A 7,363-nucleotide genomic window follows, 5' to 3' on the forward strand; every position below is an offset into this window, starting at 1 on the left:
TGAGTGTAAGCAGGGAATACACACATTGTTACTGTGCAGTCTGAAGGTACTGAAAGTTCTTTGGCTATTTTCTTTTCAAAATCGTAGATGCTGTAAATGTTAAACACTTAAGATTACACCATTTGCTTTCTCGGCGTCATAAGTAAATTATAACAATTATAACTTTTCTATAGACTTAGAAAGTAAATTTTACCACCTTAAACTTCCTCTGACATATCTTGATTAACGGTGACAATAAAGTAAAGAAAATTCACACGAGAAAGCAATGAAAACACACGAACGGCAAATACCATATAATCATCCTGGAGATCCTCCCAAACAGCCGAGACCTGAACAGTTTCTGACAACAGATACAACACTTCTGAGAGAGTTGAAAGTTAAAGAACACAAGATAACTTGGAGAACCAGGAAAACTAAACAAAATCTAGTGAACACAATGAGTACTCTGAAGCAAATACAACAACAGAAGACTGTTCGGATTTCATATCTACAATAAACACGTAAAGTAAAAGGACACAAGTGCAACTAATGTGACATTTATTGTGGCAACGTTTCGCTCTCCAGGAGCTTTATCAAGCCATTACAAACAATACATGGACACAGAGGGTATATAAAGGCTCAGAGTGAGGTGAATACTAGTGAGGTACCATTTCGATGTTCACTAGTGGTAGTAGTAGTAGTAGTAGTAGTGGTAGTGACAAAAGTAATACAATATGGTAGAGCAATTAATTCGTACATGAGTAAAAGGATATAAAAGCTATTACTTGGGTAACATAAAAATAGGTTGGACAAATATAAACTGGAATGAGGCAGGTTGTTTCAGTGTTCACTCTCTGTGCTTTGTGTAGTATAACAGGAGAGACTATGTGATGGCAGGGTTTACTGTTTTCAGGAGGATTCTTGCTAAGACTTCGGAGATGGTGAAGCTGCCGTTGTTTTGTTTAATTGTATTCGAAACAGCGATCAGTGCTGATTCAAGGCACTTGCGTGTGCGGAAATTAGTTTATCGGAAACCCACCAATAAAAATGATCTCACACACTTCTATTCCAGTCAAGATACCAAGACCAAAAGAGGCATCATCATCGGGTTTTTCCTAAGAGCATACCGAATTTGTAGTCCTGAGTTTCTTGACGAGGAATGTACTTACATTCACCAAACATTCACTGAGTTACAATTTCTTTCTTTTTTCATCAAAGACTGCAAGAAAAGAGCTCTTCAGATCATCAATTCTCCACGCATCAACACCGCTCCCAACAAAGTCATAATTCTTCCCAACAGCCAGGTTGCACTAAACGTCTCAAAAGTACTTTCACAAGCTAACACCAGAGTCGCCATCGCTTCTACCACTTCAATAAAGGATCTAACCAGGACAAAACCCAAGCACCACGAACCAGTCAATGCAGGAGTTTACACTATACCCTGTGGAGGCTGTGACAAGATCTACGTAGGTGAAACAGCAAGAAACCTCGACACCCGCCTCAATGAACACATATACGCATGTAGGAACGACAACTTAAACAACGCCTGTGTACAACACCGAAATTCCACCAATCTTCTTATGAAATTCAGAGACGCCCAATTAGTGATAAAAGAAACTAATTTCCGCACACGCAAGTGCCTTGAATCAGCACTGATCGCTGTTTCGAATACAATTAAACAAAACAACGGCAGCTTCACCATCTCCGAAGTCTTAGCAAGAATCCTCCTGAAAACAGTAAACCCTGCCATCACATAGTCTCTCCTGTTATACTACACAAAGCACAGAGAGTGAACACTGAAACAACCTGCCTCATTCCAGTTTATATTTGTCCAACCTATTTTTATGTTACCCAAGTAATAGCTTTTATATCCTTTTACTCATGTACGAATTAATTGCTCTACCATATTGTATTACTTTTGTCACTACCACTACTACTACTACTACTACTACCACTAGTGAACATCGAAATGGTACCTCACTAGTATTCACCTCACTCTGAGCCTTTATATACCCTCTGTGTCCATGTATTGTTTGTAATGGCTTGATAAAGCTCCTGGAGAGCGAAACGTTGCCACAATAAATGTCACATTAGTTGCACTTGTGTCCTTTTACTTTACATATTGTCGGTAATTCTACCAACTTTATTACAATAAACACAATGAGTACTCTGAAGCAAATACAACAACAGAAGACTGTTCGGATTTCATATCTACAATAAAAAATTCTTGGTAATGAAAACTAGTCGTTGATGGTTATTCTGGTCATATTCATTGTGACCATAATAACCTTTGGAATTGATAATCACTGTAGAACAGTGATTATTGATTCCAAGGGTTAAATAACGTTAGATTACCTAAGGTTAAAATGAGCGGCTTCTTTCTATTAAGATCCTTATTCCTTCCACAGGATAGGACACAACAATTAAATGACTTCTGTCTACTTACTTTCTGCTAAGGTGAACAGAGGCAACATATATTAAGATACTTCTGTATACACCGTGCCTCGGCCAGGGTGTATTCCCTAGGTTATCCAAATATTTTTTATTTGAGATTTGCCAAGTATGGATCAGAAGGCGTGGTGCAGTGATCCTCCTTTCTCATGTTCTTAAATCCGTGATTTATAGTTTTTATTTGATTCAATATCCACAGTACTTTATTTATGTCGGTTTTGTTTATACCCATCTTCAACTTAATCTCATGATGTTGCAGTGTCTGACAGATGTGATAAATGGTTTGAAAACCCACAAGTATCCCATGATGTTGCAGTGTCTGACACACCTTCAACTTATAATCTCAAAAGAGCGAAGGTTCAGAGATCTTAATCTATCGACCAAACCTGAGCTGAGTTATCTAGTGATGAATATAGCTATAAAATAACTTTTGGATTCCTGTTGCTTATACTTCTTGATATAAATCCAGGTAATCTATTTCCATTATTGTGCACGCTTAGGCACTGTTGTCTTGGCTTCAAATTTCTGCTTCCCATGATTTACAAGTAATTTTCACATACTGTATGATCAAGCTCTACATCACTTAGTTTATAACTACGAGGGTTATTTTCATTCCCAGGGATTAAAACTTTACACCTGTTCAGTCTTACAAGACACACTACAGATGCAGTTCACACTGAACTGCATCTGCCACTTTACAGATCATGACATTAATTTGTTAAAATCCTCCTGAAGTTCAATGATATCCTCCCCAAAACCCTTTAGTTAGCCTATTTTTATGTCATCAGCAAATTTACCCATGTCATTTATATTTCCTTCAGCAAGGTCATTAATGTAAATTTTGAACAACAATGGACGTAAAACTGATAATTATGGAACACCATTAGTAACCGTTCCTAATTCAGACTTGAGTCCATTAGTACAAACTCTCGGCTTTCTATTGGTTAGCCATGTCTCGATCCATGTTAGAACTTTGCCTCCTATACCATGAGCTGCCACTTTCCTTAACAGTCATTTGTGAAGTACTCTAAGGGACGTGTTACTGAAATCCAAATATACAACATCATATGCTTTATCATTGTTTACTGCCTCAAATGCATTATTAAAAAAATATCAGTAAGTTTGTCAGATAGGAACGACGTCTTGTGAATCCATGCTGAGACTTATTAATTAAATTATGCTTATTAAGATTGCTTTTAATAATATCTGCTGTAATTGATTCTATTTATTTCCTACAACAGACGTCAGGCTTATTGGGAAGTAATTTGATGGAGTTGGCTTATCCCCTGATTTAAATATAAGAATTACATTAGCCATCTTTCAGATCTCTTGCACAACATCAGTTTGGATATATGCATTTAACACGCTCGTTAGCGGCTAAGTTCCCAGTTGCACTCTTTAAGTACCCTTAAAAACAATTCGTGAGGGCCCGTGGACTTGTTTTGTTTTAGCTTATATACTTGTTTAATAGCCATGTCCCTTGTGACAGCAATATTACTTTGTTTTCTTGAGGACCTAAACAATTATTAATTGCTATACACTTAAAAGAACCCTAATTGATTTGTCTTTCATTAATTAACTTCATTAAATTCATAGTCACGTTTAGTTGAAGGAATTTATCAAAAATCTCATCCTCTTCCCTTTTGATGCGCCTATAAATTCTTTTTTTTCTCTCCTAATTTATTCTTCCTCTTTATTTGGCTTAATTTCTCTCTGGGGAATATACTATTTATGCTTTGCGCACATGACACATTATAAAGAAAAGTCATAGTTGAATATACCTACGTTATTGAAAGTCTCGACTTGGGTTATTTATCTTTGCTTGATAACTCCTGTCAAGACTAAACATATCATCCCTAAGTCTATCATGATCAACAGAACAAAAATTGAAGACTCTTACTGTGTTATCCTTATTTTCGTATTCAGGAAACTCTTCAGTGATCTCAAGACTATTTACAAGGATTTTCTTATTATTATTATTACCTCTGGATGGCTGTCCTAGAGATTGCTTCGAAAAGCAGTCCTGGACTATTTCCAGAAAATAAATGGAATCCATATTACCGATCAAAGAAGTCTAGTCATTTTGACCAAAATTAAGTGTCCTATTATGACTACATTATCGTGTATTGAAATTCAAACAATTTCGTCCCCAAAACGTCTCTCTCTGACGCCTTCTAAGTTTGAAGGTCGGTATATGACACCTAAATTTAATTTTTATTGACTTTCTGGAAATTCTACCTAAACAGATTCTGTTTTTTAATCCATCTATTTGCATATTGTTTTTTATGAAAAATTCGTATTTTATCGAAAACAAACCGCTACCTCAACCCCCTTCTCGTTATTTCTATCAGCCTCAAACATCTTAAACGTAGGAATGAAATATTCGGCGATTATGTCTCGACTCTTCAACTTAAACCATGTCTCAACTATTGCAATAACAACAGTGATTCCCATGCATGCAACCAGATGTAATTCGCTCGCTTCTACTATTTGTGTAAAATATTTTAAGATTATTTTTCGCCTCTGTCTTTCCCTTTTTCACCTCATTCTTTCCTCAATTTCAGTTGTAATTATCTTCATACGAAGTAATTTATTAAGTGATGAAGTTTACTCCTAAAATCCTAATTATCACAAGCTTGATAATCTAAACATATCAGATCGTTTCTTCCACTATCTCTTTTTTACCCACAAAAGCCCCTTCCACTAACTATTCCCAGTTTAATGCCCTAACAGCTCCCTCTACTGCACTGGCCAGTGCCCCCACACCTGCCCAAGGTGAGTGAACCCCAACCCTGGCATATATGTCATTTCTGCCATACGAAAAAAAAGGTCCTGGTTCTGCAACCTCCTTACAGTGTTTGTCAAAACAGCAATTAACGCCAGTTGCCTTGAAAAGCCACTCAATTCCGTCTCTTCTCTTCAGCAAAATGCCACATATTATAGGGCACCCTCCCTTCTTCCTAATTATAACTGTCAGTTCTATCAACACTGTTGCCTCCAGCACTGAGACGGATAATAGGATTGCTTCCATTACCTTTCATGTTGTCCAGACATTCTCCAATATGCTACATTCTGACCCCAGAAAAACATACTCTCTGCCACCTCTTTTTATCTCTAAGAAAAAAATGCCTTATCCATAAATTTATTCTGACTGTCCTAAATAAAACAATGTTGTTACTGTTGCTGGCAGAGTTTGTCATGATCAACTTCAAAATTTCATCACTGGTGATTATACTTAGAAGATGATTGGTGTATTTAATGGAGTATGTAGATGACATCTTGCCACTTTTAATCTCGAAATGGTAGAGTATTATATTATCTTATTATATTTTTTTGTCTTGGTATTTTTGAAGGGCTTTTCATCCAAGGAATTGTGCTTATCTTCTCCTTGCCCTTCCTTGGGTCGAATTTGAGGGACTCCCATTCTACAGGTGCTATTTAACCCCTAAGACTTTAGCGTTTTTTCCGATTAAAATATATCAAATATGAATGACATCAGTCCTCAGTCTTCTTAATCAAATTTATTTTGTGAAATAATTGGAGAATATTTTTTCTGATCAGATATTAGTCAGATATTACTCCATTATCATCCTGGAATAAATTAGTTTAATGTTCTTTTTATGTACCTATAACATCGTGTGTTCTCAAGAATATTGTTATAATTTGATATGTTATGAATGCTAAGCTTATACAAAACTTACTTTCTTTAAAGCTGCATGCTTTCTTAGAGAAAAGTTTGGACTGATTTTGTCTTGTGAAAGTCCCAGTTTATTTTTTATTGGAATTGGAAATACTGAAATGCAGCTTTTAATGCGGTAATTTCTGAGAGTCACACCTGATTATTTCAACCTTCCTTTCTGATTACCTGATAGCGCAACACCTGAGTAACTTCAAGTTTAATATGCAAATGAAGTTTAGGATTTTGGTCTCTTGTGTCTTTCAAAAAAAATTAAATTATACTTGGTCTGTCTATGTCCTAATTTACTATTATTATTGAAGAAATCTAAATATTAATTTCCATAGGATACCTTGAGAACAACTCTTCTAATTCCCTTCAAACATTCAAAACTATTCATTATCTGCTTTCTAAACTTACGCCGCACTCTGCACTATTCCAGTCGCCTTCAGTGAAGCACAGAGGGTTGGGGTTATGGAATACGGGGATACCCCTCATCGGATCCTGCAGAGACAGAAATTTGTCTGATTTTCTCCATCCTTGTGATGTATGCAGACTATATATTGTGTAGAACTCCACTAACATTATCATCGTTGTTTCCTCTCATTATATTTTAACAGTCCTTGGCTAAGTTTAGTTCAAATTCCTGGGCTTCATGAGAATATTGAACTACTGTTCTTGGGCTGCATCATCAACATGTTGATCTCCAGTTCCTTGACCAGTAAAAAAGGTTGAGCTGGAACTATTAGGTCTCATGACGGAGTTGTTTTACTGCAGCTTCTCTTCTAGAGAGTTCTGAGTAAGAGTTAATATGCTTCCTGCATACATTCAGGTACAGTGGACAATAATAATGGAATAAGAGTAATAACTTTCTCGGGTCGTGAGGCTGCAACAACACTTTTAATTTATTGTGTTGTATGTATTGACCTCACGTGGGTCATTAATGCCAAAATTTACATATACGATCAAGAATACTTTAATACATTAAACTGGGATTAATATAAACTCACAATTTACCCTGAAGAATATATATCCTTCGATGTATATACCCTGAATCTTCTTCAGTGAAATAAATACTTATGATGGGGAAAACACTCACCAGTCTTCAGTTAAAGTAAAGTAGAAAAATACTGAAAAAATCATTATAAACATCGTGCTGGAAGTGTAAAACAGCTGCTGGTTACTGCTCTCGCCAGGGCTCGAACCTGGGACCTTCTGCGTGTTAAGCAGACGTGATATCCACTACACTACGAGAGC

The 7,363-nt window shown here is 36.3% G+C and overlaps 1 non-coding gene across 1 annotated transcript; it reads right to left on the bottom strand.

Moving 5' to 3' along the window:
• Window positions 1-7,290: 7,290 nt before the first annotated feature.
• TRNAV-AAC (transfer RNA valine (anticodon AAC)) lies at window positions 7,291-7,363 on the bottom strand. Its single transcript has one exon. It is a non-coding gene; the product is annotated as a tRNA-Val (tRNA).

Source organism: Cherax quadricarinatus, chromosome 18 (genome assembly GCF_038502225.1).
Source record: "Cherax quadricarinatus isolate ZL_2023a chromosome 18, ASM3850222v1, whole genome shotgun sequence".
NCBI classification, from domain to species: domain Eukaryota; kingdom Metazoa; phylum Arthropoda; class Malacostraca; order Decapoda; family Parastacidae; genus Cherax; species Cherax quadricarinatus.